At 40.4% G+C, this 13453-nt stretch overlaps 1 long non-coding RNA gene across 1 annotated transcript; it reads right to left on the reverse strand.

The window, feature by feature from the left end:
• Positions 1-10869: 10869 nt before the first annotated feature.
• LOC110226021 lies at positions 10870-11309 on the reverse strand. Its single transcript, XR_002330138.1, has 3 exons — positions 11235-11309; positions 10970-11089; positions 10870-10889 (listed from the first exon to the last, which is right to left on the reverse strand). It is a non-coding gene; the product is annotated as an uncharacterized LOC110226021 (long non-coding RNA).
• Positions 11310-13453: the final 2144 nt, after the last annotated feature.

The raw sequence follows: 13453 nt of genomic DNA on the forward strand, positions 1-13453 counted from the left end.
TCCAGGGGGCCATCCGCTTCATTCAAACCGAGAAGGCTAGGTCAGATCTGGAATCAGACGTCAAGGAGCACGAGAGCAATTTGATTTTGCTGGATCAAATCCATGATGCAGATTTCTCCGAGGTGCAGGAGAGGACCGAACTGTCGGCTAATCTTTCTGAAAAGCGGAGTCGCTTGGCAGCTCTTCCTACTTCGACCTTCAACCCGCAGGACTTCGAGGAATTCTTCACTGAATCGCCTCTTATAAGTGAATCGGGTCTAGACTGGGCAGGTAATGCTTGGCTCCTGATACTTACTACCTTTTTCTCACCTTATGTTTTTTTTTAAAAAGTTGACTGGAACTGTCCTTCCCAGGTTCAAGTGAGGCGGAGGATGTCGTCCCACCCGAAGTACCTGCGGCACCGGCGGTCACTCCGGAGGATGGTTGTAATGTAGAGGGTGGACCAAGAGCTCCATCCGACCAAGCACCAGTCAAGGAGGTGAATGAAACTTCGGTTGCTGAGCCGGAGTCCGAGGTGGATATCACTCCGTAGTGGCTGCGTCCACTTTAAATTGGGAATTGTCCCATTAATTTTAAGACTTAATTTCGAACATGTTTTTGCCTAAGGAAGCTTTATTATTTCTTTTAAACAAGATATTTTCCTGAGGAGGCTTTTAAACCTTTCTAGGTTATGACCCAAGGGGGTTTGGTTAAAATTATATGCGGGTTTGCAAAGTCCGCTTTTAACCTTTTGTGGCCTTGTGGTTATGCCTTTGAGATTTTTAGGCTGATCAGACCTTTCTCTTAAGAATGCGAGAACTGAGCTCGACTTAAAGCGAGTTCCCCACTTCGGGTTTAGTTAACTCGATAAATTTATTGGGCTTGGGCCTTAGAAACTTTTATAGTTAATGCGACGGTTGCTCTTTCCCTTCTTATAAGTAAGGAAAACGGCTCGTCTTTAATGCAATATATGCCTTTTCTCGATTTTTCAAAAATGGTTTAAACCACTCGGACACACTACCATTATTGGATTTATGGTTCCAAGACAAACCCTAAATTATTATAAATAAAGGCTTACCTACTTCTAAGCTTTATTTAAACATGATTTTAGAATCTTACTTGAGAAATATTTCAAGAATGGAAAACGAAAAAGTAGCCCCCGTTGATCCCGGCAGCCCACTTTTTTTGTCCGGCGATGGCTTTGAACCGGCCGGTGTTCTTTTCCCCCACGCCGTCTTTCACTTCCCTTCAAAGGAGAAGAAAGAGGCTTGCGATTTTATTGACAAGGTAAATATTTAAAGTTTTTGATTTAAAAACTTTTTGCTTCATCTTATTCATTCATCTTTATGCTAGGTTGCCGACAAGCACCGCCGCTTGTGTGAAGAGAGGCAGCGGCTGGGCCTCAAAAGGAAAACACTCGAGGCTCGCATTGCTCGGGTGGAGAGGAAGATACGGGCCTTGGAAAGTGATCCCTTTCAATGGGAATGGCGGAACTTTGACTCTATCGCTGAGATCCCGAAGATGCTTCGGATGTATCTCCGCGCTAAAGGAGTCCCGGGTCCCGTGAACGCCCCCGTATGCGCCGTTCCATCTGACAGCGAAGAAGAAGACGAAGAGGAGGCCAACACCTGTCGGAAACGCATTCGGGATCATCCCGAAGTGGATGCCAAGAACAAGGCGTCCACTTCGAAGACTAAATCGGCGATGAAGGAGCCTGTTCCTGAGCCTCTTCCATAAATTTTCTCTAACTTCTTCCCTTATTTTGAACTCGTAATGGGCTTCGGCCCCTTTTTATTTATGGAAATATTTGCAATTTTCCTTACTTTTCAAATATTCTCGGAGATGCGTCTTTTAATGCAGGATCTGTTCGAGGGCATAAATCTCTCCGCGAATCACTCCATTCTTAGGATAGAATCCGCAGCTTGCTAGGGATATGACGTTCCTATAAATTATAGTCTCAATTTCCCTTTACTCCTCACCATTCTTTACATTTTAGTAGGTATGGAGTTCAATCTTCGCTGTTCAGAATCTATGCCCGACTTCTCCAGAATCGAAATGATAAACGAAGATGTTCCAAATGAGCCAAGCAGGCAGCCTCCTCCACTTCGCGGCTTCTTGAGATCTCAGATCCGAGCCCCATGTGCTTTGATCAGGTATCTCCCAATCAGAGACCAAGGAACAGCGACGGCGTTCATAGAGGCACTCGAGCTTCAACACCGGAAGCTTATGTTGGAAAAGAGGAGACTCCGGAAGAGGATTAACCGGATGCAACGCAGGCTTACTACGGTGTCAAGAGATCTTCACATCCTTGAATCTCACCCCGGAGAGTGGATTGAGCTTGGAATCTCTGACTTTGCTCGAATTCCGGACTGCATGATGCCAATCCTCGACCTTGCTGGTCAAGGAGTTGAAGTGTTCTGCTCGTCAACAAGATTTTAATAGTCCGAAGTGCACGATGAGGGACATTCCGTCTTTTGAATAAACGCTCTATTTCCAATCTCTTTTATGTTCGCATAGCCGAACCTTTTATTTGCTTCACTTGTTCGCACAGTCGAACCTTTTTCCTTTAATAAAGAAATAAAACAAATTTTTATTAATAGCTGAACTCGTTTCCGAGCTGCCTACGTACCCATCTCGGGATCAAGCCACACCGTAGTTCATGTACATAAACAATGTATGTAGCTTTAAACATAAAACTTCTTTAGGTTGATCACATTCCAAGGTCGCTTGACTGGATTGTCTTCTAAGTCTTTCAACCTATAAACACCGTTCCGAACCACTTCGGTAATAATGTAAGGTCCTTCCCAATTAATACCGAGTTTACCGGCACCTTCTTCTTTTTTATTGTCAAAGACGCGCCTTAATACATAATCCCCCACGAAGAACGGCCTACTTTTAACCTTAGAATTGTAATACCGGGCTGCTGCCTGCTGGTAATTCTGGATCCGAATTAGAGCTTGATCACGCCTTTCATTTATGGTATCTAGTGAATCATTAAGCATTGCTGAATTTTCTTCCTCATTTAACGGTGCTTCTGTTCGGCGAAGTCCGGGCACATTGAGTTCAGCTGGTACTACCGCCTCCATGCCATAAATCGAAGAGAATGGAGTTTCTGTTGTAGGTCACCTAGGGGTTGTACGATAGGCCCACAGGACGGGTTGGAGTTCTTCATACCATCCTCCCTTTAGATGACTTAAGCGTTTCTTGAGATTGCTTAATATTGTCTTGTTCGCGGCTTCAGCTTGACCGTTTCCTTGCGGATATCGTGGAGTAGAATAACTAACTTTGATTCCCCAGTCCGCACAAAGAGCATCAAACTCGTGTGAAATGAATTGTGGTCCATTATCAGTGACTATTTCGTATGGAACTCCATGTCGACATATAATGTTTTTCCAAATAAAGGTCTTCACCGCCGAATCCTTGATACCAACATACGCCTCAGCTTTAATCCATTTCGAAAAGTAGTCCGTAAGGACTAAAATGTATCGTACACCTCGAGTTGATTTGTGCAATGGTCCAATGATGTCCATTGACCACCTCATAAACGGGTATGGGGCGGAAATGGAGGAGAATAATTCCGACGGTTGATGGATCAATGGTGCATGGAGTTGGCAGCGCTTGCATCTTTGGGCGAACTTAACACAATCTGTAATCATAGTGGGCCAATAATATCCCATTCTTTTAACTTTAAAAGCCATAGCTCTTCCTGATGAATGACTCCCACATAATCCTTCATGCACTTCGCTCATAACGATTTCGACTTCGGGCCCAAAAATGCATAATAAATAAGGGTCACTGACACCTCGTCTATACAATGTGTCTTTTGACAGACAAAATTTCGCGCTAACGATTCTCATTTTTCTGGCTTGCCACTTATTCTTTGGGAGCTCGCCTGTCATAATGTAGTGCTTTATTGGCTCCCTCCAGTCAGCCCCCCAGTCTTTAGCCGGAATTTGGTCAACCTTGTGAAATACTCGTGGCTCTGGCTCGGGATGTTCGTTTGGTTCAAGAACACCTTCCTAGATTAACGGCTCAGTTTCTAATATCGTTTCTGGAATCACATCTTCAGCTAAGACAACGGGTTCCTTGTTAGATGTATTTGATCCCTTTGACTTCCTTCGTTTGTTGGGTGGCGGTTCGATCTCTGGTTCGCCACGGTCACGTGCTGCTGCTTGAGACCTTGTAACGACGAGGGTTTCTTTGTTGTCTTGAATGCTTCGCTCCGAAATGCATTCCACTGGAATAACTCTTTTCAACTCAGGATCTGATGTTGACGCCAATGCGGCAAGTGCATCTGCAGTTGTATTCTCTCCCCGAGGTATGCTGATTAATTCGAATTTCGAGAAATTTTTAGATAGATCCTTCACCACTTCGAGGTACGCTTCCATTCTTGAGTCTTTGGCTTCATAGTCTCCATTAAACTGGTTAACTACTAATTGCGAATCGCAATAAGCCAATATTTCTTTAGCACCAACTCCTTGTGCCAATCGAAGTCCGGCAATCAGGGCTTCGTATTCTGCCTCGTTGTTGGAGGCATTGAATAACAATCGGAATGACTGTTCTAGAATTTCTGATGTTGGAAACTCCAACTTGATTCCCACTCCGGATCCTTGTTTTGTTGAAGACCCATCTACGTGTAATTTCCAAGTTTGGTTCTCCGGTTGTTCTATCGTTCCAGGTATTGGTAGTTCGGTCAGGAAGTCTGCTAAGACCTGAGCCTTCATACTGATCCGGCTTTTGAACTCTATGTCGTACTCGCTTAATTCCACCGCCCATTTTGCCAAACGTCCGGACTGACTTGGACTATGAAGTATTGTTCGGAGTGGTTGGTTAGTTAATACTTTAACCGGATGGGATTGAAAATATGGGCGCAGCTTCCGAGCCGAAGTTACCACCGCGAGTGCAAGCTTTTCCATCATTGTGTACCTGGTTTCCGGATCCGTCATTGACTTGCTCACGTAGTAAATTGGTTTCTGCTCCCCACGGTCTTCCCGAACCAAGACTCCACTAACCGCGTGGTTTGAAACCGACACGTACAAATAAAGTTTTTCATCCATTTCTGGTTTGGACAATATAGGTGGAGTGGTTAAGTATGCCTTAAGCTGCCCAAAAGCTTCTCCACACTTCTCATCCCAAAGGAATCCTTTGTTCCCTTTTAGAATTTGGTAGAAAGGCAACGACTTATCTGTTGATCTCGAGATAAAACGATTCAGAGCCGCAATCCGCCCAGTCAACCGTTGTACTTCTTTGAAGTTTCTTGGAGAGGGCATGTTTAGAAAGACGTTAATTTGATTTGGATTGGCTTCAATCCCTCTTTCTGTCACGATATAACCAAGAAATTCTCCGGATGGGACTCCAAATGTGCACTTCGCCGGGTTCAGCTTCATTTGATATTTATTGAGAATATCAAAACATTCCTCTAAATGCTTAACGTGATCCTCTTTCTTTAACGATTTAACCAACATATCATCTATGTAGACTTCCATTGTTTTCCCGAGATGATTATGGAACATCTTGTTAACCAACCGTTGATAAGTTGCTCCTGCATTTTTCAAACCAAAAGGCATTACCTTATAACAATAGATACCTCTATCTGTGATAAATGACGTCTTTTCTTGATCTTCGGGGTTCATCATTATTTGATTATAACCCGAGAAGGCGTCCATGAATGTTAACAGCTCGTTCCCAGCGGTGGACTCTACAAGTCGATCTATATGTGGGAGCGGGAAACTATCTTTGGGACATGCTTTATTTAGGTCTGTGAAATCGATGCAAACCCTATCTTTCCCATTCTTCTTCTTGACAACGACAGTATTTGCTACCCATTCCGGATATTGCACTTCTCTTATGGACCCTATCTTCAAAAGTTTATCCACTTCGTCATTTACTATTTTGGCTCGCTCCACTCCGAGCTTTCTTCTTTTCTGTTTCACCGGCTTGAAGCTCGGATCCACGTTTAGCTCGTGACAAATTATATTTGGATCTATACCCGGCATGTCTGCTGCTGACCATGCAAACGATGTTTTGTTTTTCCTTAAAAGTTCGACCAAAGCTTCTTTTATTTTGCCAGTCAAAGTTGCTCCAATTCGGACTTTCCGATCTGGTTTGTCTTCTTCCAATACCACTTCGACAACTACGTCCTCTTTTTCCTGCCCACTAGGAAATTTTTGCCTTAGTCCTTCTTTTAAGGGCTTTGTTAATTGCTATTGGATCTTCAAACGGTGGCTAGCTAAGTAACACGTCCGTGAAGCTTCTTGATCTCCCCGAATTGTTTCCACCCCATTTGATGTTGGAAATTTGATACATTGATGGTATGTAGAGGGGACTGCTTTCATTCGATAAATCCAGGGAGTCCCGAGGATGATGTTGTAAGCTGCGGGCTTATCGAAGACAACGAAGTCCACGATCTTCGATACCTTCTTGGCAAGGACCGGTAGCTTGATTGTTCCGAGAGACATGGCTGACTCGCTTGTGAACGCAACTAATGGAGATGGGGGTCCTACTATGTCTCCTCGGCTGATTCCCATTCTTTCTAGAGTACTTAAAAAGATCAAGTCGACCGAACTGCCTGTATCGATAAGGATCCTTGATACTTCGAAGTTAGCAACATCAAGGGTAATGACTAGAGCATCATCATGCGGTCTTTCGGGATGCCGCGTTTCTTCTTCGTTAAATGATATAGAGGCACCTTGAAAATCAACTTCTTCGCTCAAGCTTGCTTTGAGTAAGACATTTCGTCTATGTTTTTTGATGGAACTTATCGAATCTCGACAAAATTTGGAGCCTCCTAAAATCACATTGATCTTACCCTTCGAACTCCTTGGTTCTTCCTCGTTGGATAACCTTGGTCTTTTGGAATCTTGATCTTTGGAGTTTTCCTTTGCTTCGTGGTATTCCTTCACAAAATCTTTTATATCGAATTTGGAAAGATCTCCACTGGCCCAAAGCTCCGCAAGGTGCCTTTTAAGGACACTACAATCCTTGGTTAAATGTCCGGTTACTTTATGAATATCGCAATATAAACTTTCATCGCGGACCCAAGTGTTTGACCTTCCTTTTCCTTGGAATTGCTTTCTGACAGTACTGTTGAAGGGTTGCGACCCGAATTTTCTTGGTCCTTTGCTCTCCCTAGGCTCGAACTTCTTGGTAGGGACAGTAATTGCCGGCTTTTCTTGCTTATTTCTTTTGGCAAAATTTTCTTTCTCGTCCTCTACTTCCATCCAATTGTTTGCACGGAAGAGTGCATCTTGAATTGTGTCTGGCTTATGAAGTATTAAGTCTTCTTTAAACCTTGAATCATGTCGCAATCCTTTTCGTAGGGCAGATAAAGCTGATTGCTGTGAGATTCTTGGGAGCTTTGACAGCACTCCTTTGAACTTGGTGATGAAAACTCGAAGTGACTCACTTGACCCTTGCGATAAGTTCCAAAGATCGGCATCCGAAACGCTTTTATCCATAAGGATGAAATATTGCTTTAAGAATACGGCTGATAGTTCGTCGAAATTGCTGATCGAACCCGGCTCTAATTGGGTGAACCACATTAGAGCTTGGCCACATAGATTCTCCGAAAAAAGCTTGCAGTAACCTGCGTCCTCATCAGCTTCATCCAATTCGACTCTTCCAGCCGCGATCAGAAAAGCTGTGAGATAGCTTTTTGGATCCTCCAATCCGCTGTAAGGGTCCAACTTGAGTTTCCAGGAATCTTTGATCCTCAAACTTGCAATTCGCGAGATGAAAGGTGTTCGCCTAGCTTCTTCAATGACTCGATTGATGTCTGGCTCCGAATTTGTAGCTTGATGAAATTTTGATTTCATTTCTTTTAATTCCTGGCTAACCTTCCTCATGGTCTCGAACTGGTCGAGGTTCTCCTACTCGTATTGAGCTGCAAGTTGTTCTTCATCTCCGAGCTGTGTCTCTTCTTCCAACGTCTGAGCTACATTATTAGTAGCACCGGGAGTTGTTTGTCCGCTGGTTTCATTTCGTGCAGCGGAACTTGGCGAGTTGAATATCCCTCTTCGGATTCCCACAAGGTTTCCTACACTTAAAGAGCGAACACGAGTTTGTATAGTATTGACGTTTTGACTAAGAGATACCTGGGATGTTTGCAACGTATCGACGGCCTTTTCCACATCCGAGAACTTTTGTGATATGTCCGACATGGTTTGCTGCATAGCTTTGAGGGTTTCGGCCAATGATGTCTCAACGGCGTCTCCTCCGAACATTGTTGCTTATCTCGGAAGTGTAATAAAGAAAAAGTCTGACCACTCAAGAAACTTCTCTACCCACAGGCGGCGCCAAAATGTGGATGTCGGATTCACACACTCAAGTATTTTTATTAGTAGGAAAGATTAATCTTGAGGGACAAAAAATAAGAATGTAAAGGGCTTATGAATACAAAAATTGCTATCGTATTTCTTGCTCGAGAGGAAGATCCCCTTTACATGGCCATTGGCCTCCATATTTATACACAGAGAAACGACATTAAAATGAATAATTAAGTACAATTATTCCTTCTTAAATGTGTCCGTTTTGATTCCTTGATTTTAATGCTCAACGTTTGAATTTGAGTTGACTCTGGTCTTTATGGGCCTCGCCTTTTGGCCCAAATGTCCTTGGACCGACTTAACCATGACCTCGTCTCCGGACTCATGTCGAGATGCGGTCACTTCGGATTCTCCTTGTGGCGATACCCACTTCGACTGTTCCCTTGGCTCACGGATTCGACGGGCTTTATCCTCTATGGGCCTTTATCTTGATTACGTGGCAATCTTTGGTTGGTCTCGGACTTCTGGTGCGGGATCCGACACCAACATCGACTACATGCTTCAACTACACTATGATATAGTCGACTATATGCCTCAACTACATTGCTTGGTCAATACTCACCCTCAAGCTTAGACTTTGGAACCACCCAAAAGGCTAAGCTTGGAGAGCTCACTAGCACCACCTCATTAAAAACCTCAATATGGAAAACCACTTGGGACAAAAACCACATTGAGGGAAAAAGAGTGTGTTGGTTTACCTTAAGCCCAAATGTTCACCTTACTTTTGATTATCTCACTGCTATTTTGTCTAATTATATATCATTGTTTATAGAGCGAGAAAAATCTCTGTGGACAAAGAGATATGAGTAAAAATTATCAAACTAAATCGATTTTACTTTATTTGATTTTACTGTAAAAATGAGAACTGACCCGAACCCGTAAAAACCGACCCGAACCTGAAAAAACCTAACCCGAACCCGACCCGAAAAATTAAAATACACGAATGTGCTCTTCATTGTTATTTATACACAGAACTCTAGCTCAACAAAAAATAAAAAATTTAATCAATATTTTAATAATTTAAAATTTAAGTTAATTAAAAATACATTAAAAAGTTTTAAAAAAATTTAGCGATAGAATGAAAAGAATACAATTTATAGAAACATATTAAATATTTTATTTTGAAAACAAAGATTTATGTAAGGAACTTATCATACCACGAATCAATGTTTTTATAACCAATAAAAACAAAGTTTTAAATATTTTTGGATATTTCGGAACTAGAGATCGAGAACCTGTGCCAAGCTTAGGTTTTTAATGAGGTTATTCATACAAGTGTCAAGTTTATACACAATTGGGCATTGTGGTATAAACTTGAGGGGGAGTGTTAATCAAGAAGACATTTAACACTAACTAAGTCCTAGTTAAGGGTTAAATGTAGGTTACTTGGGTTACTCGGGTTACAGGTTACTTGGGTTACTCGGGTTACAGGTTACTTGGGTTACTCGGGTTACAGGTTACTTGGGTTACTCGGGTTACAAGGCTAAGAGAGGGTATGATTGTCTTTGTACACACCCCCTTAGACCTAGAGTTTGTTCTCAATAAATACTAAAGTGTGCCTCCATTTGTAACTCTAACTCTTATCAATCTAATACATCTTCTTTCTCTCATCATGGTTCTTCCTATTCTTCCAACTTAATCTTCAAATATTATCAAGGCAGTCTCTGTTGTAGACATCGGAGACAATCATTGAATAACAGTGGATTTGGTATGATATTTACAAATTGTTGATTGAATAACAAGAGATTGTGAATTATTTTAAGTGATTTTATATAAATTCCAACTTCAATAACATAGGATTTGAGAACAAATTTAAAAATCAACAGTTGAATAACAGGGGATTTTAATAAAAAAACCAAAATCATCTAAAATTCTTCATCCAATACACCCCCCTAAAGTTATACACTTGCAAAGATGCATAACTACCTATTTTGTGATAGAGTATCCCAAAAACTATCCTAAGGTTAGAAAACGAGCACAGACCGTTGATATGCACTCCTAAAGCAGAGACAAAAACACAAAAAAAAAAGAGAAGTTAATGTACATTGTTCATAAGATACAAGAAAATAATAAAATTCAACCTTAAAGAGAGAAAAATAAAGAACTCGTAGAAAGTGAGAAAACGAAGTAATACAGTCACTTTCAGGTTCTCCGAGTCACTTTCTTGCGAGTCACTTTCTTGACAGTCACGCCAGGTGTTAGAAGGACAAAATCTTGAAATAATACATTTGGCTTCTTTATCCTTTTTCCTCTTCCTTTACTTGCTTGATCACTCTGAGTGACATTCGTAACCTGATTCTCTTCAAGTCTTTCAACCTGATTCTCCACAATCAAATCAGAGTAAAATTAGAGGTAAACAATTAAATAAGGCAATGAGCGATAACCAAACTGTTCGGATTTGAGAGTATCTCTCACCTCCGGCAGCTCCCGCACCACAGTTTCGTAGTCCTCTGTTGCTTGAACACTCCGAGGAGGGACAGTCGTAACTTGAACACTCCGAGGAGGGACAGTCGTAACTTGAACACTCCGAGGAGGGACAGTCGTCACCTGAGTGGAGGGAGTATCTGTAGTTTCGTAGTCCTCAAACTGTTCGGATTTGAGAGACCACATCAAACCAAGGGGAGTTCAAAGTTCATTTGTGCTAAAAAAAAGAGAATAAACGTCACCTGAGTGGAGGGAGTATCTGTCACCTCCGGTCGCTCCGGCTCCATAGTTTCGTAGTCCTCTGTTGCTTGAACACTCAGAGGAGGGACACTCGTAACCTGATTCTCTTCAAGTCTTTCAACCTGATTCTCCACAATCAAATCAGAGTAAAATTAGAGGCAATGAGCGGATAACCAAACTGTTCGGATTTGAGAGAGCACATAATGCACATCAAACCAAGGGGAGTTCAAAGTTCATTTGTGCTAAAAAAAAGAGAATAAACGTCACCTGAGTGGAGGGAGTATCTCTCGCCTCCGGCAGCTCCCACTCCATTTCGCTGCTATGTGCCTCTTCATACTCTTCGGAGGTTCAATTTGAAAAGAATGACAAGTAGAATATCCACCACTTGCAACTCTTCCTCCCTAATAAAACTTTGTTATTACGGAGACAAAGACAATAATACGAAGTACACAAAGACAACCAAAAAAATCAACTTAAATAATCAACTCACTTCAGGAACACTCGTCACCCCATCTCGAGCAATTTCACAGATAAAATTTTCATATCGCTTAGTCCACTGCTCAGTCACGAATTTGTAGTAAGATCTGACAGATTTCCAATTTTTGTTTTTATGTTTGCTCAGATTCAATTTCGTCCCTTTCTTAATCTTTGGCCACAATGTTTTCACTTTTCACATTTTAAATTTGCTTACATATAAAGTTAAACATTTCTACACTTATTTGATATTACTCATCAAGAAAATCTTAACCAAAGTCATAAATACTGATGTTTAGAAACAAAATATCAAAAACAAACAAATCTCTTTATGATATTACATTACTCATATGAGTAATGTTTAGGGATTTAGTAAATACTCTACATTACTTGAGTTTTGCAAAGTTTTGTAACCTTAAACAAATATATGTCCTCTATAACCCTAATATGAGTGTTATAGAGTGATATATGTCACCATTTTGGATCGAAATGTGTAGATTTCAAAAATTTGCCTTGTGACTAATATATCACAGTCACACAACCGTCGCAAATTTGCCACCATTTTGGAACGATTTGCCTGTTGGCGACTATTTTGCGACTATTTTTGCAACTATTTACCGACCATAGTTGCGACTATTTTGGTACTAAATGTGAAATTACTTGAGTTTTGCAAAGTTTTGTAACCTTAAACTAATATATGTCCTCTATAACCCTAATATGAGTGTTATAGAGTGACATATATAACCATTTTGGATCGAAATGTGTATACCTCTCCTTCTGCGTTGTGACTATATATTACAGTCACAATCTGGTCGCAAAGTTGCCACTATGTTGGAACTGTTTACCATTAAGTGACTATATTGTGACTATTTTTGCAACTATTTGCCGACCATTATTGCGACTAATTAGGTACTAAATGTGAAATTTCTAAGATGTGTTTTAATATAAGTTATTTTTATTATGATGAATGAATTTTAATATAAGTTATTTTTATTTGTTTAATAAAAGTTTAAAGATGTGTTTTGTAAGATATTCAAGCATGTGTGTTTTATTAAAAAAAAAACAAACAAAAAATCAAAACATAGTCTCAGTTTATATATATAAATATTTATAGCATATTACCGATTAAGTATACTGGCAATTTGGTAACATACTTTCCTTAGGACTTATAGGACACCGGATCGAATCTACCCAAATTTTTTTCGTACATTTTAAAATAAGTCGCAAAACGGTCGCACTTTTGCGACCGTTTTGAAAATTGCGACCGTTTTGCGACAAACATATATTGAAACGTTTATCCACCAATTATCTCTTAGTCGCTAACTAGTCGGTCATTTGCGACTAGCACCTGAAGATTTTGCGACTGTTTTGCGACGAACACCTGAGATTGCGACTCATATGCGACTATTTCCCAACTCTCGATTTTTGTTTTCTCACTTTTCACATTTTAAATTTGCTTACATATAAAGTTAAACATTTCTACACTTATTTGATATTACTCATCAAGAAAATCTTAACCAAAGTCATAAATACTGATGTTTAGAAACAAAATATCAAAAACAAACAAATCTCTTTATGATATTACATTACTCATATGAGTAATGTTTAGGGATTTAGTAAAAACTCTACATTACTTGAGTTTTGCAAAGTTTTGTAACCTTAAACAAATATATGTCCTCTATAACCCTAATATGAGTGTTATAGAGTGATATATGTCACCATTTTGGATCGAAATGTGTAGATTTCAAAATTTTGCCTTGTGACTAATATATCACAGTCACACAACCGTCGCAAATTTGCCACCATTTTGGAACGATTTGCCTGTTGGCGACTATTGTGCGACTATTTTTGCAACTATTTACCGACCATAGTTGCGACTATTTTGGTACTAAATGTGAAATTACTTGAGTTTTGCAAAGTTTTGTAACCTTAAACTAATATATGTCCTCTATAACCCTAATATGAGTGTTATAGAGTGACATATATAACCATTTTGGATTGAAATGTGTATA

This window comes from Arabidopsis lyrata (assembly GCF_000004255.2).
Source record: "Arabidopsis lyrata subsp. lyrata unplaced genomic scaffold ARALYscaffold_7, whole genome shotgun sequence".
Taxonomy (NCBI): Eukaryota; Viridiplantae; Streptophyta; class Magnoliopsida; order Brassicales; family Brassicaceae; genus Arabidopsis; species Arabidopsis lyrata.